The 24,453-nt window shown below is 43.5% G+C and overlaps 1 long non-coding RNA gene across 2 annotated transcripts in view; it reads left to right on the top strand.

Annotated features, from left to right (window-relative positions):
* The window catches only part of LOC140469546 (uncharacterized), a 29,551-nt gene extending 5,398 nt beyond the window's left edge, over positions 1 to 24,153 (top strand). Inside the window, exons 2-4 of one of the 2 annotated variants that reach the window (XR_011956145.1) lie at positions 3,642 to 3,764; positions 18,811 to 18,976; positions 22,910 to 24,153. This is a non-coding gene — a long non-coding RNA (uncharacterized lncRNA). The remainder of the gene's footprint in view (positions 1 to 3,641; positions 3,765 to 18,810; positions 18,977 to 22,909) is intronic. The other variant, XR_011956146.1, reaches the window with a different exon arrangement.
* The last annotated feature ends 300 nt before the right edge of the window (positions 24,154 to 24,453 follow it).

The following is a 24,453-nucleotide window of genomic DNA, read 5'->3' as shown; positions in this document are numbered from 1 at the left end:
GAGTTTACATACAGGGGAAGGCAGTATACTTAAAATCGAATGGCGTATTGTTGAAGCTTTTGCCTAAGAAGGATCTGTCGGTTGTGACATTGGACAGTACACTCACCAAGTATATTGATGAGTTGTTAGTATGCTCTAGTGCAGTGTGAGCGTGACACCATACCCGTTCTGGAAAGGTTCGCAAATTGTTGTCAGAAGCTGCAATGCTGCAAGCAGCAGTTTGAGTACTTGTGTAGGATGTTTCTAACAGAAGTAACTTGCTTGCACCTGAACAAATTGAGGCAATAACTCGAGCTGCCAGGCCGCGACAGGTGGACAGATGATGACTTTTTTTTGAGATCGTAGGGTTTAGTTCTGATTGAAGTGAGGAGTATGCCCAAATTACGGCTCCTCTGTGGAAAATAATGCAGGAGGAAAGTCATGCAATTCTGCTGAGTGCGCTGCAGTAAAATGAGGAAGCTATGGTAAATTTCAATGCTCTTAAGCAGGCATTGAAGTCGGCTGTGCCTAACAATGAGGAACATTTCCACCTTTACGGTTCAACAGCAAGGCAGGTTATGCACCTACTCCATTTGCACAAGAGATGGGCATAGGGGGAGCAAAGCAACGTATTTCATATTATCACACCAGAATAATGAACTGGCTCATGGGTATCAATCTCATTATCAGGGGATATCGGCGGCTAAGTTTGCATATGAAAATGCATCGTCCGTAATGATGTGCTATTCTGTGATCTTGTACATGCACGATAAAATAGCAGAATTATTAGAAAAAGGGCAATTTTTATTGTTACCTGCCAGGGTAATGGCATTTCAGATGTTATTAACATTTCCAGGCATACATATGAAGAAATGTGCTACAACGATCTTGTGGACTATATTTCACTAGAACATGAACAGAGCCCCGTGATTGCATTACGGTGGTGACTACATTGGCTAAGTCGAGGCCTGATGTACAGTCTGAACCGCTGCCGAATGAAGATAAAGAGGTTCCGTTCGTAGATGGCGCATGTCATAGAGACTCTGATGGATTTCATGCAGGTTTTGCAATCGTGCAGCAAAAACAGTTTCAATTTAGAACAGTTAAATTGCAGGCTTGTCCACAAGCTTGTTCAGCCCAGCTACCTGAACTTAAGGCAAAAATAGGAGCGCGTAAGTTGATGGAATGTGAGAAGGCCGATATCTATACAGATTCAGCCTATGCTTACGGTGTTTGCTATCCATTTCAGGTTATCCTGAAGGGAAGAGGCTTGAGGAAAAGCAACGGAGATGTCACACAAAATTAAAAACAGATTGCACAGTTGATGGCGGTGTTAATGAAGTTAAAAGCACCGCTGTTATGCAGTGCCAGGTACACAAACACACAAAAAAAATGATACCCTGGTTAAACGTAATCAGGCAGTAGAGGATGCGGCTAAAAATGCCTCTGCGAGCACTTCAGCAATAACTGTGCCCCCGGTGCATTTATATCTGAAGGCTGCAATAGCAGGCATCATTGTGATACAAGTTTAGCTGTGCTCAATTGAACAAATACGGTGGAGTTGAACAAAGGAGGAGTTGGGCAGGTGAAACCAAGAAGGCCTGTGGTGTACAGAGGAAGGTTTGTTGGTTGCATCTACCCATTTATTGACCATTCTCATCTCAGAAACACGTGGGCTATATCACTCTGCTGGAGGGGCGTACTGAGGAAGATAAAGAAAGATGGCTTCTGGTCACCTTACTTGCAGGACTCAGTGGATTATACATTGTCACAATGCGATGCACCTGCTCAAAATGATATCAGAAAGGGGATCGTGACCCCTATAGGACACATACCGGTATCTCAGGGACGACTTGAGCATTTGGGGATGACTGTGTGGACATGGTATCAATGGTGTGAACGAAAATACGATGTTGGTAGTAATCATTAAATTTAGTAGTTGGGTAGAATTGACCCCTGTATTCCTGATGAAGGGCTTTTGCCCGAAATGTCGGTTTTACTGCTCCTCGGATGCTGCCTGAACTGTTGTGCTTTTCCAGTACCACTCTAACCTAGACTCTGGTTTCCAGCATCTGCAGTCATTGTTTTTTTCCCGTCTAAAGACTCAGGTGCAGGCAAAATGACAAACTCCTGATCAAGTGAAATTATTCTGAGAACTGACATACTGTCAGACATCAGTTCAGTTAATGGGTCTGCGTTTATGCAAAATGTGATCAAGTTGGAGCTGCAAATTTTGAGGATCAAACAGAGATTAGGATGTGTGTATCATCCCCAGTTGCAAGGTATGGTGGAACGGGTTAATGGAACTTTGAAAGATAAGTTGAATAAAATTAGCACAAGTGCCAATCGTAAGTGGGTTGATGCACTGCCACTGGCACTGGTGAGCCACCGTTTGCAGACTAGCATGACTGACTTGATGCCGCATGTAATGCTTACCGGTAGACCAATGCCAGTATCCAAGTGGAGGGATCAGTATGACAGGCCTAACTTGAAACAAAGGGAGCTAGAACGTATGCATTATATGCAATAGCTAACTATGATGAATGAGCCTATCCACAAACAGGAAAAGCTGAGGTTGCTGGTGTCTGCCAAGGAAGCAGGACCTATTAAACGTGGAGATCAGATATGTGTATGAGGTTTCCTGATGAAGTGGACCAGCTGGGAACATCTAGACCTTTCAGGGTAACCAAGCCATCACCCACTGTCATTCAATTGGAGGGAATATCCACGTGCATGTCATCTCAATGAGTGCACCAACTGCCCCACAGATGCAGCGAGATTGTGGATCTGAGGTACGTGAAGGCGGAGAAGGGGTGAGAAGGGAACTTGCTGGGATTCGATGCACCTACTCATGATTTTGATCAATCAGTGAGTGCGGTCTTCGGGAATACTACCAGGCCTATCAGAGATGAGTCAGAGAACGGTGATTTCTTTTACTCATTGTGTGTTTGTGGATGGGTTGAGGAGGTCAATGATGACGCCTTACCCAGCCTTGAACCTTTCTACTCTGAAACAGACTTGGGGACCATCAATTTGGCGCACCTGTCTAATCTCGTTAGTTAGTGCTCATGCCCTATTGCAGCCGATTTACACCGCCGTAAACGGGGGTTTTATCCTTATCCGGCAATGCACATTGTTGGAAAGAAAACCCGGGTGCATCCCTAACGAGTTCAATGTTAGGAATAAGATTGCCGCGTGCAAGGAGCACCTTTCCGCGCCATTGGCTTTAGCAAAAATGCTGAAAGGATTCATTGTATCTATTACAATCTGTGGAGAGTTAATAATTGCACTGGTATTGCCCTGTCGGCATCAGTTGAGCAGTTGGATGCAACCAGTAGGATAGCATGGCAAAATAGGCAGGCCTTGAACTGGCTGTTGGCTGAGAATGGTGGTGTCTGTGTAACGCTTGTGGTATATTGCCATACATTTATACCCATTAATGCTAGCCCAGTGGGATAATTTGCTAAGGCAATGAATCAGCTGAGGAAGTTACGGAAGGAGGTTAAGGACAATGTGCGGTCCGGCCATTGCTTTTTTTGTTGGTTGTAGAGCATTTTTGGTGGCTGGGAGGCTTGGTTGGCCAAAGTTATGATTGTTGCTGGCATCCTGCTGATAATCGCTGCATTTGTCCTTTGATGTATTATACCTCATCTTTTGTTTAGTGCATCTTGCTGTGTGCCTGTTCCGTATCGATCTCGTGGTATCGGGACCAACCCCATCTTCCACAATGGTTCCAACTCTTCATTGCTATGATCTGGTGTCTCTGAAGCATTGTCTGGATGCAGGTACGTGAATTTTGTATGTTACTGCGTGCTTCGATTGTGCGGCATCCATGGGTCATTTTTGCTATTCTAGCTATTGTAGGACGTGTTGCTGGCCCAGTGACTCCATGTACAGAGGGAGGATCTGGTCAGACCTACACCCTCGAAATTGGTTTTGATGGCTTTCGATCTGTAGCTACCGATCTGGTCTTTGTGCGTCCAGTATCATTGTATTCTTCCTCAAGGTAAGGCCAATAGGACTCAAAATGGGACTGGGAAAATGTCGACATTAATTTGCAAGTTATGTAGTTAACTTAGTGTTGCAATGCATGTACAGGATCATATTACAGAGCGCTAGTAACAAATAATGTTAGGGAATGGTGACAGCCCAGTTAAATGAAAGAGATGAGCTAATAGCAAGGACGATGAGCTAATACCAAAGGGCGAATAATATGAAGGTTAATTGTAATGTAGTGGTTCAGTATAGCAGACGTTGATTAGTTTAGAGAGACAAAGCAACCCAGTATTATTGTTTAAGCTAATGATATCAGGCAAGTACTGGAACTTGGAATATATAAGATGCAAATGACTGGTGGGCAGACAGGAAAAATATCTTTCGGTTGCCACAGCGAAAAGATGTTTTATTTCGTGAAGGACTTTCTTCATCTGGTAATTCTCACGGAGTATTGAACGATTTGGAAGGAAGGGCCTGTATCTTGTGATTTAATTCTCAATGACTCGATGACACTATAACTGGAGAAGAACCCGGTCTTACATATTTCAAAAGTTTTTTTTTTGCATTGTAATAATATTCTATTAATTCTTTCTTTCTTCCTTCCCACATTAACAATGTCTCATTTACCCATATTGTTGGCAATTGACCGCAGTCTTGATTGACTTTTTTGATGCGATGTGATATCAGATGTGGCCATTGGTCATTGGAGGAGGTGTTGGTCGTATTTTCGTCAGACCGTTAATCCGGAGACAAAATTAGAGTGGTGCTGGAAAAGCACAGCAGGTCAGGCAGCATCCAAGGACCTGGAAAATCGACGTTTCGGGCAGAAGCCCTTCATGAGGCTGGGAGCCTCCGGGCTGGAGAGATAAATGGGAAGGGGTGGGGCTGGGGAAAAGTTTGCTAAGAATTCAATAGGTTTTTGGAGATGGGGATAAAGAGGATAGATTGGAGAATACGGTGGAGCGGATAGATGGTAAGGAAGATTGAGAGGGTGGACAGGTTATGAGGATGGTGCTGACTGGTCAGTTTTGAACTGGGCAGAAAAATGTGTTGCTGGAAAAGCGTTGCAGGTCAGGCAACATCCAAGGAGCAGAAAAATCGACGTTTCGGGCATAAGACCTTCTTCAGTTCCTGAACAATGGCTTGTGCCCGAAACGTCGATTCTCCTGCTCCTTGGATGCTGCCTGACCTGCTGCGTTTTTCCAGCAACACGTTTTTCAGCTCTGATCTCCAGCATCTGCAGTCCTCACTTTCTCCCAGTTTTGAACTGGGGTAAGGTGGCGGAGCTGAAATGAGAAAACTGGTGAAATGCACATTGATGCCCTGGGGATGAAGCATTCCAAGTTGGAAGATGAGGCTTTCTTCCTCCAGGATTCAGGCGGTGAGGGTGTGACGCTGGAGGGGACCCAGGACCTGCATGTCCTCGGCAGTTTGAAAGGGGGAATTGAAACGTTCTGCCACGGGGCGGTGGGGTTGATTGGTGCAGCTGGCCTGGAGATGTTCCCTAAAGTGCTCTGGGAGAAGGCATCTAGTCTCCACAATGTAAAGGAGAACCCATCGGGTGAAACGGATAAAATAAATGACTGTTGTGAAAGTTCAGGTGAATCTTTGAGGGATGTGGAAGGATCATTTGAGGCCTTGGGTGAAGGATGATGGGGGGAAGGCGTGGGCACATGTTTTGCAATTCCTGTGGTGGTGGGGAAGGCAGCAAGAGGGGAGGTTGGGTTGTTCGGGGGCGTGTCCAGGAAGTCACAGAGGGAACTGTCTTTGCAGAAAGTGGATGTGGGTAAGGAGGGAAACATATCCCTTGTGGTGGGATTATTTTGTAGGTAGCAGAAATATTGGCAGATGATGCGGTTTAAGCCGAGATTGGTTTGCTGGTAGGTGAGGACCAGGGGGTTCTGACCTTATTGCGGTTGGATTCGTAGGGTTTGAGGGTGGAGGTGCGGGTCGTGGATGAGATGCATTGGAGGGCATCTTCAAACACATGGGAGTGGAAAAAAGGTCTTTAAAGAATGAGGCCATCTGGTGTCTTCTGTTGTGGAACTGGTCCTGTTGGGAGCAGATACAGTGGAGATGGAAAAATTGGGAACACGGGTAGCAGTTTTGCAGCAGATATTGTGGAAGAGGTGTAATCCAAGGAGCTCTGGGAGTCGGTGGGTTTGTACGAAGTGTCAGTGTTGAATCGGTCATCGTTGGTGGAGATGGAGACGTCCAGGAAGGGGAGGGAGGGATAAGACATGGACCAGGCGAATTTATCATCGGGGTGGAATGTGTTGGCGAAGTTGATGAATTTCCCAACCTTCGGCACTCGATGTTGCGCCGACTGAAGCCTACCTAACATACACTCGCCCAATAACCTCCATATGCTTATCCAATGCCCGCTTGAATGACCATAAAGAGGGAGAGTCCACCATTGATACTGCCAGGGCATTCCATTAACTCACAACCCGCTGAGTAAAGAATCTAACCCTAACTTCTGTCCTATACCAACCTCCCCTTAATTTAAAGCTGTATCCCCCAGTAACAGCTGACTCCATACGCGGAAAAAGGTTCTCATTGGCAACCCTGTCTAAACTCCTAATAATCTTGTACACCTCCATCAAATCTCCCCTAAACCTTCTTTTCTCCAATGAGAACACCCCCAAGTGCCTCAGCCTTTCCTCATACGATCTTCCTACCATGCCAGGCAACATCCTGGTAAACCTCCTCTGCACCTGTTCCAGTGCCTCCACATCCTTCCTATAGTATGGCGACCAGAACTGTACACAATACTCCAGATAAGGCCGCACCAGAGTCTTATACAACTGCAACATGACCTCAGGACTCCGGAACTCAATTCCTCTACCAATAAAGCCCAGTACACCATATGCCTTCTTCAGAGCACTATTTACCTGGGTGGCAACTTTCAGAAATATGTGTGCATGGACACCAAAATCCCTCTGCTCATCCACACTACCAAGTAGTCTACCATTAGCCCAGTAATCCATCTTCTTATTACTCCTACCAAAGTGAAAGACTTCACACTTAGCTACATGGAACTCCATTTGCCACCTTACTGCCCAGCTCTGCAACTTATCTATATCCAGCTGTAACCTGTCACATCCTTCTTCGCTGTCCAGCACTCCACCCACTTTCGTATCATCCGCAAACTTGCTCACCCAGAATTCAAGCCCCTCCTCCAGGTCATTTATAAAAATGACAAACAGCAATGGTCCCAAAACAGATCCTTGTGGAACACCGCTAGTAACTGCACTCCAAGATGAACCTTTACCATCAACTACTACCCTCTGTCTCCTTCCAGCCAGCGAAATCCTAATCCAAACCTCTAATGCACCCTCAATGCCATACCTCCGTAATTTTTGCAGTAGCCTACCATGGGGTACCTTATCGAACGCTTTGCTAAAATCCATATACACCACATCTACTGCTTTACCCTCGTCCACTTCCTTGGTCACCTTCTCGAAGAACTTAATAAGGTTTGTGAGGCACGAACTGCCCTTCACAAAACCATGCTGACTATCCTTGATCACATTATTCCTATCCAGACGTTCATAAATCTTATCCCTTAGAATTCTCTTTAAGACTTTGCTCACAACAGAAGTGAGACTCACTGGCCTATAGTTACTAGGGTTGTCCCTACTCCCCTTCTTGAACAAGGGGACCACATTCGCTATCCTCCAGTCTTCTGGCACTATTAGAGTCTTATGATAACCACAAACTGATTGTCAACTGTCAAGAACAAAAAAAAATAGTTTATGCATGTCATTCACTGAAAGAAGCTAACTTGGTCTTGCTTCCATGTCACTCCAAGCCTTCAGCAATATGGCTAACGTATGGGTAATTAAGAATAGGCAATAAATACTGTCCTGGCCATCGACACCCTGATAGAGTGACAGAGTCACAGAGATGTACAGCATGGAAACAGACCCTGCGGTCCAACCCATCCATGCCGACCAGATATCCCAGCCCAATCTAGTCCCAGCTGCCAGCACCATGCTCATATCCTTCCAAGCCTTCCTATTCATATACTGATAAAAAAAACTCTTAAATTTTGCAATTGTATCAGCCTCCACCACTTCCTCTGGCAGCTCATTCCATACACGTACCACCCTCTTTGTGAAAACGTTGCCCCGTGGGACTCTTTTATATCTTTCCCCCTCACCCTAAACCTATGCCCTCCAGTTCTTAACTCCCCGACCACAGGGATAACAGTTTGCCTATTTACCCTATCCATGCCACTAATAATTTTGTAAACTTCTATAATATCACCCCTCAGCCTCCGCCGCTCCAGGAAAAATAGCCCCAGCCTGTTCAGCCTCTCCCTATAGCTCAAATACTCCAATCCTAGCAACATCCTTGAAAATCTTTTCTGAACCTTTTCAAGTTTTCACAGCATCTTTCCGATAGGATCGAGACCAGATTTACACGCAATATTCCAACAGTGGACTAACCAATGTCCTGTACAGCCGCAACATGACCTTCCAACTTCTGTACTTAATACTCTAAGCAATAAAGGAAAACATACCAAACACCTTCTTCACTATCCGATCTACCTACGACTCCACTTTAAAGGAGTTATGAACCTGCACTCCAAGGTCTCTTTGATCAGCAACACTCGCTAGGAACTTTCCATTAAGTGCATAATTCCTGCTTATCCTATGAATGATTTTAAAAATTGTGTGTTATCACGTATTCAACAGCTCTCTCTCTCATAGTCAGTTCACCTTTCTTCCTTAAATCAGAGCTAGGATGATGTCAGGAGCTGGGTGGGTTGTGGAATGTTTATTACTGAGCAAAATTAAGGTCTCATAATATGGCATTTATGTCCCCTTCCAACATTTTCCCGATGGTCAAGAGTTGACTGATGGATCCTTAACTGACAGACAAATGGATCGAAGAAAATCCAAAAGTTTTCCATAGTTATGTGAGGAACAAGCGAATGATGAACATAAGATTTCGACCATCGGGGACAGTAATGTAAAGTAGTACGTGGCATTCGTGGAGTTAGTAAAGGTTCTAAATGGATATTTTTCATCAGTATTCATTCTGAAAAAAAAAGCAATGTTATCGGAGAGCATATTGAAATGCCGACTGCTAGACCAGACGGGGTTACTAAGGAGGGGTTAGCCGTTCTGGCAAGTGTGAAAATAGGTAAGTCCAGCTACCATTCAGCCATATCCGACTCATTTGAAGAGATGGTTATTCGGGGAATGTGCCCAAGGAAGTGTATGAGGACACGAGCACAAACCCAGTAGCTACGATGATTGATCTTTTGAGTATACACCTATGGCAGGGAGAGAAATGTAATTTGCGAATGTTAAATTCTTCCAATGTGTGTCCTCGAGTCCAGTCATATCGTGAGAGGATATTAAGTATGAGAAAAAAACATGATAACAGCTAGGGCGTTCATCTGGGACTTTCATGGACGTGGAGAGCTGTTGCTGGCCGCATGTTCTGCTTGTCAAACTTTGGGGGCAGAGCTCGCTTGCATCTGGCTGGCTTGCAAACGAATCTTCATTCCACTTTGACAGCTGTCCGAGTTTTCAAAAGTTCCAATAACTAACATTTTCATCGAGTACAGAGTGTTTTACTGATGATTTTATGATTACATAGTCTCCAGGTTGGAACGGATGAAATGGCTCATGCTGGTTTCTGCGCATGGACGATTTCACAAGATCATAATTAAGTGTTATAATTTTACTGAGTGGTTGGACGTAGCGCAGCAGTATTTCTTGTGTCTGGAGTAGTGCTCTCTCTGTGGAGAGTTTGGGGTCAGGGTCTCTGTAGACATTGATCTCCCCATATGAATTTAGAAAGCGGTAACTCCTGTCGTCCAGTTCACCTTGCTCTTTCGGGTTTACAGGTCCAAAGGCAAGGCGTTTGGCTATACCAGACTTGTTTTCTGTGTGATGCTTTTGTTATCGTGGTGTTAAGTGTGCCATTCATCCGTTCTTCCAAGCCTTATGACTGGGTCTGATACGAATGTGATGTTTTCACGCAATCCCGCGTGTTTTTTCTCATATTCCCTGTGCTGGTCGCGGTGGAGTGGGTACATTTATCACTCCAAATGTTCCCTGGGAGCTTGAATCTGGGAATAACATCCTTCATCAGACACGTAACTACTGTCCAATCGTCATCCCTTTTTGTGTAGAATGCTTCCAACCATTTGGAAAGTATGTCAAGGACTACGAGGAAATATTTGAAGCTGTGCTTACCCGGCATGTGGGACAATTTAATTTGTAGGTGGGTGAAGTTTTCCTCATGGTTGTGCAAGTGGTTGTACATTATGAGGTTGCCTGCATTGATTTGGTTGCATAAGACACACTGTTACTGTCATGCTTTCGGCGGCAGCTGCAACTCTGAGCGCATACCAGTCTTGTCTCAATGCATATGTCATTCCCCCTTTCCTGTGTGGCCAACGCCATGGACTGCTCGGGCCATGACTTGAATGTGGGCTTATGACGACTCATTCAGGAAAAAAATCGCAGTTTAATTTCTGAAGTCAAAACTTGTTTCAATTCTAAAATAGTAATTTAACGCAGAAAAATACTGATACATCGCAAACTCCCTGGAATTTATCAATATAATAAAACGGATTTGTGCAGAAAGAATGCTTCTTGAAATATAGCGCGATGTGTAGGGGCATGGGTAAATGTGAGTATTTGAAACAAATGTGAAATAGTGAGAGTGGGGATTTGAAAGTGAGGGTGACAGATCCAGTTCATTGTAATTGATAGACTGTGATTGTGAGGGAGAGAGTGTGACAATGAGGGAGTCAGTGCGATGATGTGTGAGTGAGCATGACGGAGTCATTGGTGTAAGGGAATGCTTGTGACGGAGAATGAGTTGCTGTGACCGTGAGGAAGCCCTTGTGATGGTGAGTGATTGAGCGTGACCGTGAGGGAGTCAGTGTGACAGTGAGAGAGTCTCTATGATAGTGAACCAGTTAGTATGGCTTTATTCGAGTCAGAGTGACAGTGAGGGAGAGAGCATAATAGTAAGAGAATGAGTGAGACAGTGAGGGATTCTGGGTGACTGTGTGGAAGACATTGTGATGGTGAGGGAGTGAGTGTGAATTTGAGTGAGTCAGGGTCACGCTGAGTGTTTCGGTAGGACGGTGTGGGAGCTAGTGTGATGGTTAGGTGTGATAGTGGAGGAGTAAGAGTGGCAGTGAGGGCGTAAGTGTGACAGCAAGGTATTCAGGATACTGGTGAAGGAGTCAGTGCGACTGTGTAGGAATGAGTGTGATGGTGATGGAGCAAGAATGATCGAGAGGGATTCAGTTTGACGGTAAGGTAATTAGGGTGAAAGGGTGTGAGTCAGTGTGACCTGGGAGGATCTAAAGATTGTGATGATGAGGGATTCAATGTAGTTGTGTGGGAGTAAATGTCACAGTGGGCAGGCCAGGGAAACAGTAAGCGAGTGAGATTTTAACGTGAATGAGTCAGAGTAATTATCAGTGAATCAGTGTAGCGGGCAGTGAGTGACTATGAGTTGAAGGAGTCAGTGTGTCTGCAAGACCGACAGCGTAACGAAAAGAAGTAGATTTGACTGGAAGAGACTGAATGTGTCATTGAAGGAATGAGTGCAATAGTAAGCGAGTTAATATGACGGTCAGGGGGAATTAGTGATGATGAGTGAGATCATGTGATACTGAGGGACTAAGTGTGAAAGTGGTGGACTGACTGGCCGGCAAAGCATAACTGTGTCAGCGGGTTACTGAATACGACAGTGCAGGAGAGGCAGTCGAGGAATAATTGAGATGGTGAGGGATTGAGCGTAATTGCATGAGATTTAGTGTAAGAGTGAGGCAGTGAGTGTGGTGGGGGCAGAGTCTGAGTGACGGCGAGAACTTCAGAGAGCCGGTGAAAAAGTGAATGTGGGATCGAGGGACTGAATGTCACAGTGGGGACGTGACTGTCATAGAAAAAATGCGGGAGTGGGGGAAAGAGTGTGACACTGAGAGAGTGGGTGTGATGGTGAAAAAGTCAGTGTGCAGGTGAGCAAGTCAGCGTGATGGTGGAAGAGTGAGTTTGGCAGTTGTATAGTAAATGCGGAGTTGAGACAATCGTGTGATGGTGAGAGACTCAGTGTGATGGAGAGGGCGTGAGAGTGACAATGAGTGATTCAGTGCAATGGTGAGCATTCACTATGACTGTGTGGGAGTGAATGTGACGGCAAAGGGTCAGTGTGATGGCAAGGGTTTCAATCTTCAAGTGAGGGAGTGCATGTGACTGTTAAAGTATCACTGCGATGGTGAGAGGGCTAGTGCGACGGTGAGTATTCAGTATGCGGGTGTGGGAGTGAATGTGACGATAAGGACGTCAATGCAACCGTGAGGCTGTCCGTATGGCAGTTAAAAGGTCATGTGTGATGGACAGACAGTCGTTATCCTAATGGGTCAGTCAGTGTGATGGTGAGGGTGTGAATGTAACATTGAAGGAGTGAGTGTTCCAGTGGGGTGGTGACTGTAGCAATAAGAGTTTGTGATTGATGGTAATCATTTCAGTATGATGATGAGCTACTGAGTATGACATTGAACATTTAAGTTTGTCGGTAAGACAGTAAGTGTGATGGAGAGGGTTTCAATGTGACAATGGTGGAGGCCATACGACGGTGAGGCGTTTGGTGCTATGATGAGGGGTCAGTTCGGCAGAGACTGTTTCAGGTTGCCGATGAGCAAGTCAGTGTGATGGTGAGGGAGTCAGTGTCATGGTGAGGAAGTCACTGTGACATCGAATCACTGCGACAATGAGAGAGTCAGAGTGACTGTGAGCAAGTCAGTGTGAAGGTGATCATTTGAGTGGGACGGTAAGGAGATCAATGTAACAGTGAGGGAGTGAAAATGATTTCGAGTGACTCCGTGTGAATATGAATAAGTCAGTGTGATGCTGAGAGAGTCAGAAAGATGGTGAGGGAGTTAGTGTGATTGGGAGAGGTTAAGAATGATGGATGGCTGAGTCAATGCGACAGTGTGGGAGTTATTGTGTCAGTGAGAGAGAAAGTGTGAAGGCGATGGAGTCAATGTGTGCGTGGCCGACTCAGTGTGAATGTGAGGGAGTTTTTGAGATGGAGAGATTTTTGGTGTGGCAATGAGGTCATAAGTGCAACTCTATTTGAGTGATTCCAAACGTCAGAGTGGCAGTGAGGGAGTCCGTGTGACACTGAGGGAGCGTATGTGGTGGTGAACGAGTCAATGTAATGGTGATTGTGTCAGTGTGATGGTGAGCAAGTGAATGTGACGTTGAAAGTATGAGTGTGTCAGTGAGAAAGTTAGTGTGATGGTGAGGATGCCTGTGTGACATGCGCAAGCCAGTGTGAGTGCGAGTATGAGAGAGTTAGTGTGCTGGTTAGTTGTTCAGTCTGATGGTGACATAGTCAGTGTTACGATGATCGAGTCAATATGAATGTGAAAGCGTGAATACCAATGGATGCGTAACTGTCCTGGAGTAACTGTGATAGTTGGGGAGTGAGTGTGACGTGAACGAGTCATTGTAATAGCAAGAGAGTCAGTATCATGGTGTGCAAGACAACGTGACAGAGAAAGAGTGCAGATAATCCCATGCAGGTGTGCTGGTGGTGAGAGAATCTGCATAATAGTGCACGGGAGAAAATGGAGGTGTCGGATTGAGTGAGATGGAAAGCCAGTGAATGTGACGGTGAAGGAATGAGTGTGATTGTAAGCAAGAGAGTGTGATGGTGAAGAAGTCAGTGTGATGGTTAGCATTTCAGTAAAATTGTGAAGAAAGTTGGTACGATGTTTAGGGACTTTGTGTGTCAGTAAGGGAGAGAGTGTGACAATAAGGAAGTCATTGTGGCAATGAAAGATTCACTGTAATGTTGCATTGCGCAGCATGACGGTGAGACAGTCGGTGCGTGGTGAGTGGGAGAGTGTCATGTTGAGGGACTGAGTGAGATGGTCAATGAGCGAATGTGTGAGTAAATGTGTCCAGGTGAAGGTGACTGAGTCAGTGTGAATGTTAATGTGTCAGTATGAAGATGAATGAGTTATTGTATTGGCGAGGGAGTCAGATATACGATGAGCGAGTCAGTGTGTTGGTGAAGGAGTCTGTATGAAGGTGAGAAATTCAGACAGACGGTGATGGAGTCAATGTGATGGTGAGGTACTCAGTGTGACTGTGAAGACGTTAGTCGAACATCGAGTGTGTTAATGTGAAACTGAGTTTATCACTGGTCCAGCCAGAGATTGAGTGTGAGAGAGAGGGAAAGAGTGCGAGGTTTTACGGCAGTCGTTTGACAGTGAGGGAGTTAGTATGTCAGTGAGCAAGATAGTGTGATGGCGAGTGAGTCAGACTAACGTTGAAAATGCCGATTGTTGGTGCATGCAAGCATAATGGTAAGGGATTCACAGTAGTGTTGATCCTCTCCGTGTGACCATAAACAAATCAATGCTGAACTGCCGATGTCAGTATTACACCAAGCGGGTAGTTGTTACAGTGATACAGATAGTGTGATGGTCAGTGGATCAATGCATAGTGAGAATATCAGCGTGACAGTGAAAGGGTCAGTGTTATTGTAATCAGAGTGTTTGAGAACACATCAATCAGATGTTGCTTGTGTCATAGTGGCGGTGATTATGTCAGTTTGAAAGCGTGGGATTCTGTGTGATTGTGAAGGATTAAGTGCGATTGTGCACGAGTTAGTGTGAAACTGAAAGAGTCCGAGTTATGATGAATGAGTCGGTGTGATGGTGGTGATCGTGTCAGTGCTTCAGTGAGGGGTCAGTGTGATGGTAAGGGATTCAATTACACGATGATGGAGTGTGTGTGACGGTGAGGGTGTGAGTGTAACAGAGAACGAATCTGTGTCGTGGAGATGACGTGGATGTCACGATGGGGGAGTCAGTGTCAAGTTGGGGCAGAGAGTGTTTTGGTGAGTTATTCAATGGGAATGTGAGTGAATCAGTGCTACGGGGAGGCTGTCAGTGACTCGGTGAGAGTGACTGGGACTGTGATAGATCATTCAGACAGTGAAGGGGTCAGTGTGATACTGAGCGATTCAATGTGACCGGGACAGTGTGAGTGTGACAATGACTGAGGCAGAATGGCGGTGCCGGCGAGTGTTACTATGATGCACTGAGTGTGATGTTGACAGAGTCAGTGTGCTGGTGATGGACCATGTGTGGTGGTGAGTTAGTCAGTGTGATGTTTAGCGGGTTGGAGTGATGATGAAGCATTAAGTGGTTTGGTGAGCGAGTCAATGCGATGTAATTGTGACAGTTTGATGGTGAAAGCTTGCGTGTCATTGTTAGCACGTTGGTAAGACGCTGAGCATGTTAGTGTAATAGTGACTGAGTCACTTTGACAGTGAGAGTTTGAGCGTGATGGTGGGCTATTCAATGCTACAGTTCGAGAATCAGTGTGGTGGTGAGAGTTTGAGTGTGACAGTGAGGGCGTCTCTGTAACTGTGAGCGAGTCATTGTGACAGTGAGAGTGTGAAATGTGTGATTGGGACGGGAGCGAGACCGTTGAATAGCGAATTATTCAATATTGACTGTAAGGGACTCAATGGAGGCAGTGAGGATTTGAACATGGCAGTGAGGGATTCAATATGACAGTGATAGAAGGAATGCGACAGTGGGCATTCTAATGCAACAGTGAGCGATTCAATCTGACGGCGCGTGTATGAATGTGACAGTGAGGGAGTCAGTGCGATGTCGAGCGAGTGAATGTGACAGTACGTGACTGTGTGTGAGAGTGAGGGAGTCATTATGATGGTGAGGGAGTGTGGTTGATGCTTACAAAATGGGTGTGATGCTGATTGAATGTGTGCAATAGTGAGTAAATCAGTGCGATTGTGAGGAATTCATTGTAGTCGTGTGAGAGAGAGTGAGATGGTGAGGAAGTCAGTGCGATGGTGAGAGAAGGAGTGCGATGATGTGTGAATTCATGTGATGATGTGTGGTGGTGTCGGAGTGACTGTGATTGTGACAGAGTTAGTGCGATTTTGTGTTATTCAGTGTTATGATGAGGGAGTCGCGGTGATGATGAAGGATGCAGTTTGATGGTAATGGAGTGCATAGGCCCTGAAGGAATCCGTATGTTGGCGAGGGAGTGAGTGCAATGGTAAGGGAATCAAAGTGATGATGAGGGAGTTAGTGTACTGATAAGCGAGGCAGTTGGAATGTGAGGGAGGGATTAGAACGCTTTGGGAATTTGTGTGATGGTAAGTGAGTGAGTGTGACGGTGATTGAATCAGTGTGACTTTGATAGATGGAATGTGATGGTGTGGAGTAATTATGATGGTCTCCTGGTCCACATGATAGTGAGGAGTCAGTGTGAATGTGAGGTGGTTATTGCGACTGTGAAGGTGCTCGTATGATGAAGAGAGAGTCGGTGTGATGCTGAGTATATCAGTCTGATGTTGGGGCTGTCAGTGTAATAGTGAGGGAATTAGAATGGCGGTACAGCAGTGACTGTGAGAGAGTGAGAGTGAGAGTCAAAGAGTCAGGGTGTTGTTGTGATGATGGTGTGTAAAATTCTAAAATTGTGAAATAGGAAGAGTGCGTGGTCCCTTTAAAAAATAACACTTTTCTCCTATCCTTAGCAATTTCAAATAAAAGAAACAAACGTCAGAACAGCATTTTAAACGTCGGTGCAGAGGTCAGCCGAACTGAATCATTTTGTATAGAACAGCCAAGCGGTATTTTTACCCAGACAAGCAAGTCTTTTCAAATATAACAAATTATTCTTAACCTAACCCTGAGACACTGAAAATCTATCAAATTTAAATCTGATAGTGTTGACAACCTTAAATCCATCCTATTCTAAATAAATGAATTGGTCATCAATGTTTAAAGATGAGCGTAGTTTGGAAAAACGGGGAGAGCCAAATGCCAACTGAACGGATAGCAACTTTCATCCCTCAGGAAACGCAACATCTTGCAATATATTGCACTGTGGTCTGTTTCGCAATGATTCAAGACAGCAGATTTCACAGAAATGACAGGTCTGTCACAAAAATTTGGTGGAGAGAGGCGTCTTGGAAACAAGATAAGCAGACAGGGCGAGAAACATTTCGGAAGTCACCTTCGATGATAACCTTCAGAGACGAAGTTTTCATTTATTGTTTTCTGCCTAATTGGATAGCTGTAGGTGGGATCTGTGTTAATGAAACCGCATAGTAGTACAATTTAGCTCAGTGACACAATGGACTTTTGTTATGAAGGAGTTATCGTTTTCTTAGGAGCACTTTTAATTTGTTCACTGTTGGTGTTAGACAAACAAATTGTAACTTGCGGATTATAGAGTGAGTGAAGGAATTGCCTTTCATTTAACAAGTCCTATACAACAGCTTGGGTGGGTTGGGGGAGTGGTGTGAGGTAAGTTATTCGTGTTGCCACAACCTTTTAACAGATTTTGATGGCGAAAATACCTACTCTGGGTTTTTCGTGTTTAATTGTGCGAAGGAGACTTGCACTCCTGAGAGAGGATGACTGATGTTTCAGTTAAATTATCAGTTTGGTTCGAACCTTTCCCCTTCTAAACAGAAAGGGGTCTAGCTTTGGATCTGGACAGATCTGAATGGAAAATTTCTTACTTGAACAGATTCGAGGCACGAAAGTTTCCTGCTGATTTAAACAGAGTTGTGGGCTAGTGTGCTACATCTTTGAATGAAACCAAGGTGAGAATAACCTGGTCAATTTCGATTACTTGCATTTGAGTAACTCAAAACTGGTGGAAATGAGGTTCTTGCGTTTGAAGATGAGTCCCATATTTGTCAGGAACGTTAATAACAACAGAGGACGGATATGATTAACAGCGTAAATCATCACAGATGTGTATGATTTCGTTGTCATTGCAGAGACATGTTTGTAGGATGGCCACGATTGGGTGGTAAATATCCAGGGTATCTGCCTGTTTGGAAGGACAGAAGGGAGTTAAGGGAGGTGGTGTAACTGTGATATTTGAAGACGATATCATGTCGGTGGTGAGAGATGATAAGTTTCAGTTGAGATGTATTAATCAACTTGCGTGAAAATTAGAAATTCTAAGAAGACAAAGTCACTGATAGTTGTCGTCAATTGGTCACCAAATCATAATGTCAGGATGGGGCGGGGCAATAAACAAAGCACTAACTAATGTCTGGCTAAATGGTACGGCAATTACGATGGGGAGTTTTAACCTAGATGTCGATCAGGCTAGCCTGAGGAGGAGTTTTTTTGACTTTATTCACGATAGTTTTATTTAACAGCATGTCGTGGAACCGACGACTGAGGAATCTTTCGTAGCTCTGGTCCTGTCTGTGGAGAAAATAATAATTAATGTCCTCAGAGTTAGGGATCTTCTTGGAAGGAGCGATCATATGATTTTTGAATTTAGGATACAATAGAAAGTGCGAAGATAAAATTCAAATCCAGTGTCCTAATCTTAAACAGGGTAGACTACAATCGGATGAGGGAGGAGTTGGCTTAAGTAGGCTGGAAGCAACGACATTATGGTGGGATAGTTAACGAAGAATGGAGGACTTCTAAAGTAATTTTGCATAGTGTTCAGTGAAAGCATACACCAGAGAAAAGCAATTGCTCTCGCAAAAATGTAATCTGTCATTGGTGTTTAAGGAATTATAGGAGGCTATCAATTTGAAAGGGAAAGCATGCAAAGTGGTAAGGACAGGGTTAAACTAGATGATTGGGAAAGGTTTAAAGGTAAACAGAATGCCACAAAAAGAGTCATAAAGAAAAATCAGACTGATAATGAGAACATTAAAAAGCAGTACAAAATATTTTTTAAAAATTCAAACGCTCACTGCTGAATTTAAACAGGAAAAAGTGAGAAGAGAGAAATACTAGTCATGTTTCATATCCTGCAGAGCGACTCTGTGTCTTATCAATCTCTTGAAATTGCATATAATGGGTCCAAACTCAGCAAATTCCCGGAAGCAAAGCCAATAGTCCAGCACATTCAGTTTCTTGTTGACTACGCAGAAGGATCCAAAACGTTCAAATGTGACGGAATGTGATGGAAAACCTCGATCTGTGAGTATCCTCTCAAATGTAAATAAGGCGTCATGATGTTAATATTTCAAAATTGAATGGGAAACGGCCTCCTCAGCTCCTTGACAAAATATTTGTTCAGAAATTGTCACCACTGAAACCAGTCTTATTGTTTTTTGTGTTTTTATCAATAATTGTGAACGATTCTGTGCACGTTGTTTTAATGCACATCCTGCTTAACTTCAGAAAAAAAAATCAATTGCCTGTCAAATGTTCTGGAGTAAGAAATAGAGCATCTCAGGTAATCGAAACGATTAGGTGATAGGCTAGAACGGTTGCTAGATGTCATATGGAGAGAGTCGAAAAGATGCATCATTTCATGCAAACGACGAATAAATTCATGTCAGTTCCACGTGCAAATATAATACAAAAGAAGACATGTTTTACTTCATTTACAATTGGAAAATGTTGAGATTATGTTTAGATATGCACCACAATGAAAATTAAAACAACATACAATCATAAAACTTCGCAGATCAAAAGAAAGCTATGAAACACAATGTGTATAAAGTAGCTCACAAAAGAGAGAATCAGCGAAGCGTATTCTCCAGGCCGATTTTCGGAGCCCTCTGATGTCGTCACTTTCAAACGTCTATCCAAATCTCTTTTGAAACGTCATATGGAATCTGTCTTACAATTTCCTGGACAACACACTCCAAATTCGAATAACTGTATGAGTAAAGAAGTCTCTCTTCACCTCACTTCTGGTTCTCTTGTTAACAATATTGATACTTTTACTTCTTTGTTTCTAATGCACCATTTAGTGGAAACAGAATGTCCTTCGTTGCACTGTATATATTGTCTGTAATATTGAGCTGTCCAATAAGGTCATCTTTTAATTTCTATGCTCCAAGCAGAATAAATCTTTCTAACCTTCTTTCCCAAAGGAAATATTCATTTCTGGAATAATTGTAGGAAATATCCCTTATTCTCTGTTCAGGTTTATGATATTCTTACTTCAGTAAGGTACCAGGAACTGAGCCAGAGTCCTGGTTCTGACAATTTTTTTAGAGGTGAAGCAGCACTTCTTCCTTTTCAGCATTTTACCTCAGTGATAAATCCGAGGATCCAAAACGACTTCTTGACAACTGATTAAGCTTTACTGGTTAACTTCACAGAATGCTTCCTGACCTTTTGTGGTTTGCCAGGACCAGACACTCGACCCGGTTCTCCAGCATCTGCAGATCTCACTTTCACCTTATTCCAGCCTTAGCCTCTCTCCTGCATTTCCGATTCTCTTCCAAATTTCTAGTACAATTAATATTGCAGAATGTATAATAAGCCTCCTTTTTCTTCCTTGTATCCCATCAATGTCGTGATTTATTCACTCTATCATTACGTAGCCTATAATTATTGCTCATATGCACATACTTAGTTTCCACGATATTTATCTTTCTTTTGAAATTCTCCCATTCTCATCCAATGATTTATCAACCATAATGAATTACTAATCAGCGTCGTCACGTTCAAAGTTTAGATGCCTAAGATCCAGCCGAGGATCTTAAACTTAGCCTGATTTCAACCCACTTCCAAACAATTTTCAGTATTTGTCGTATTCTGATTACTGTTTTCCAAATGCTCCGCCATTCTGCTGTTCTCCAAATGGCCTGCCTCATTTACTAGAAGCCGATTCCGGACAGTTCCATGTCTGGTACGACTGGAAATGTACTCTTCCAGAAACGTATACAACACACTTTGTAGACATGTCAACCTTTCATTGTCCCAGAATTTACACTTCTCAGAGTCCGCCCTAACGTATTTAAAATCAAAAAATATCACAACCCAACTTGCCCAGCGAGTTTCCTTGATCTGAACGCCAATGCTCTCATCTACTTCATCCACAATACTTGGAGATCTCTTCTAAATATCCACAAGCTCACCACTCTCTTCCTGCTTCTGACCTCCAGGCATGCAGGCCAGTGGCATCATATGACTGAGATGCTTTCTGTGAAATGCTTCCTCGCTTGCCACCTTCATAATGATTTTGAAGGAGAGTTGTGTTCAACAGGAGGAAGAAAATCCAAAAGAAGGTGGCACTGAGAAGAGACATTGAGGATTCTGAGATAGGTTGCCTTGCTCACTGTAATTGTGAAAGGCCCTTTTAAGGATCCAGCGACACAAAACAATGAAGCCCCAAAATTAGATAAATGTAGTGTTTCCTCCCTTCCTCCATCCTCGAGAGAGAGGGAGAAGACTTTAGAACGACTGATCATATTTAAGGGACAGCAGGTCATCTGCATTTTGCGTCATCTTGATCTTCAAATATGCCAGAAACTCAGGGAAAGCTAACGATATTTGGGCCATATAAAACGTGTGAGGTTTTCGATTAACAATTTTTTTTAGAGGTGAAGCAGCACTTCTTCCTTTTCAGCATTTTACCTCAGTGATCAATCCAAGGATCCAAAGCGACTTCTTGACAACTGATTAAGCTTTACTAGTTAACTTCACAGAATGCTGCCTGACCTTTTGTGCTTTGCCAGGACCAGACACTCGACCCTGTTCTCCAGCATCTGCAGATCTCACTTTCACCTTATTCCAGCCTTAGCCTCTCTCCTGCATTTCCGATTCTCTTCCAAATTTCTAGTACAATTAATATTGCAGAATGTATGCCTCCTTTTTGACTATCCAGGATAGTCAAATCTGCATTTAGTGTCAGACAGGTACAGTTGACTTAGAGAATCAACTGTTCGCACTGGGCAGCGTTCAAGAAAGAGAGAGGTTTCTTGAAGAGTCAATCCAGAGGGTTATCACGCGACATCGTGATAAGCAGTCAAGGAGGAGTGCAGAGATGGCAGGAGAACTGGTGACCATTCGCCAAGGAAATAGAGAAAGCAGGTGCAGGAAACACAAGTATCTTTGGAGCTATGTCACATGTATTATATTTTGGACTCCGATTTGTTGAGCAACTTGAGTGAGTCTGGGTGATGGCGTGAGAGAAAACCACAGTACCGTTGTGTTGAAGATGCGCTGGAAAAAAAACCGGAGAGGCTGGAAGGCAGATTAGTAGTGGTGTGTGACTCAATCGTTAGAAAGAACTACGTTTAATTTTGCAGCTATATCGTAAGGACCATATGATGTCCTGTCTCCGGGTGCAAGTGTTTGAAACATAAAGAGAATGATTGCATAAGTTAAGTAAAAAGGTCAGTCATTGGGGTTCATGTTAAACGAATGAGATGGCGATGGACAGCATGGAGAACTTGCAGGAAACGTTCCGTGGATTGAGGTATAGATTGAAATACAGGAACGAATCCATAATAGTAATGTGGCAAAAATCTTAGATGTTTAGTATTTTACGAATTTCAACATTTACACAAAACCCATCAGCATGACTTGAGGTGTGACGTACGTTGGAGGAGTTCTGATTTCTCAGACACTGGGATCATTGTTGTGCAAGCACATTACTCTCCTTAAGAGTTGGGCTTCTCCTCATCACAAAGAGTACAAAGTTTGCTGGAGGGGATTTAAACTTGCAAGGTCGGAGAGTGAGATGGGTAATGGGCAGAGATTCGGAAAAAAACTGTGAAGGCAAAAAATGAGAGTGTGGAATGGGGAAGAAGAAGTGATGGAAGTCATGCATATTGACAGTGCCAAAGCGATGGGAGTATTGAAATGTGCAAGAAAACGAACAGGCAGGTGTGTAAATATTCGTAGAAAAAAGAACAAAACTGGGGAGCAGGATCCAGAAATTGCTTTTTGGGTTATGATATTGCTGCATTGAAAGAAAAAGTCTTGTATAAGTTAAGCAACCTGTGCCCCTGTGCAATATTAAATAAGGCAGGTTCCAGTGCATCCTAAATTGCAAGATCCATTTGCAAAAGTTCAGCATGATGTGCTTTTAATGGCAGTTAATGGAACTTGAAAGGTTTGTGTAAACACGTGCAGTAATTTTACATGAATTTCTGTTGTACCATGCAGCTTTCCTGCACTTTCAGTGGAGGAATATTTCTGGAAGGAAGTCAAGAACATCTGTAATGAAATAAGATTGGATGAACCATCTTCACAGACATCTTAGTGCGCTTATAAGAGTACACAGTGCCAGAAGAAATGGACTGCATTATTTCCCTCTCACAACCACATATATACCCATACATATGAAAAGAAACTATCGAATGTAACAACATAATTAGTCAGATGACAAAAAACAACCAATTAGAAATAAGCATGATCATTTACCACAGTTTGTTTTTTTTCTGAATTGAATGTGACCCATGAATGAAATGGAAACGAATGATCACGTAAACCTATTTGGAGTTATGATTTGGTCGTTTCTCTTGTCAGATGGAATAAAGTTAAAGGTTATATTTAATTGTGTTCTCATTATGATTCAATAAATCGCCTCTTACCTTGAAGAACTGAAGCTGTACACTTACATGTACCCCACTGGGAAATATATTTTTGTAATTTTAAGTGGTTTGTTCTACTTAGAACAGGTAATGTTTCCTGTACTTTTGCTATCCTGTATGGGTTTATGAACTGCTTATATTTTAACGAGAATTAGGTTTTGCAAGCAGAACTATGAAAACTATATTATGCTGTCAGACCACAACGATCCCCTTTTGGAACTATTCATTCTGTGAGGATTATCTTTGCACAAGTGTCACTCTCTGGGCACATTCCCACCAATCGTTTACTCCTGCACCCCGCCCCCACACTTCCTCTAAAATATATATCTTTCCTAACTGCAATCAACTCTGAAGATGGATACTGCACCTGAAGGACAAAGAACAAACAAACTTACAGGATCAGAACAGGCTCTTCGAAATTGCAAGCCTGCGGGGATCCAGACTGTCTAACTAAACCTGCCGCCTATGGCTCTATTCCCTTTGTTCCCTGACCATTCATTTGTATGTCCAGATACATCTCACCGGCCATCATTATTCTTGTCTTACCACCTCCGCTGACAACGGATTCCAGTCACCCACCACCCTCTCTGTGAAGAACGTTCCCCTTACATATCACCTAAACTCTTCCATTCTCACTGTGAACTCGAAATCCCTAGAACTCCCCGAATGTTAAGTCTGGTTCTTTCTCCGTAGAAGGTACCTGAGATGCAGACACTTTAAAGTAACACACTACAAGATTACTTAATAAAAAGTGTGATGAAGCACAGGTGGATTAGTTGGGCCAGGAGAAATTGAAATAAACAAGTGTACAATCTATTTTGATTTTGTAGGTGTGCATTATTAAACAATGGGTCAAACTCACAGTCGAGGAACAGAAGGGCAAATAATCAAAAAATTCAGAGAGTTTTACAGGGCAGAAGGGCACCATGTGATCATCTGCACCCACTCCAGAAAGAGCTCCCCAAGTAGTACCACTGTCCAGCGCTGGCTCGGTCGTCCCCTACCTTCAACCCTTTCAAACATATATTCAACTTTCTTTTGAAACATTCTATGTAACCTGGCTCCAACACTCTCCCAAGCAATGCATTACAACTCACCAAATCTCTCTGTGTAATG

This window comes from Chiloscyllium punctatum, chromosome 49 (assembly GCF_047496795.1).
Source record: "Chiloscyllium punctatum isolate Juve2018m chromosome 49, sChiPun1.3, whole genome shotgun sequence".
In the NCBI taxonomy this organism is placed as follows: Eukaryota; Metazoa; Chordata; class Chondrichthyes; order Orectolobiformes; family Hemiscylliidae; genus Chiloscyllium; species Chiloscyllium punctatum.
The sequence above is the reverse complement of the archived record's forward strand: the minus strand, read 5'-3'. Positions and strand labels throughout refer to the sequence as shown.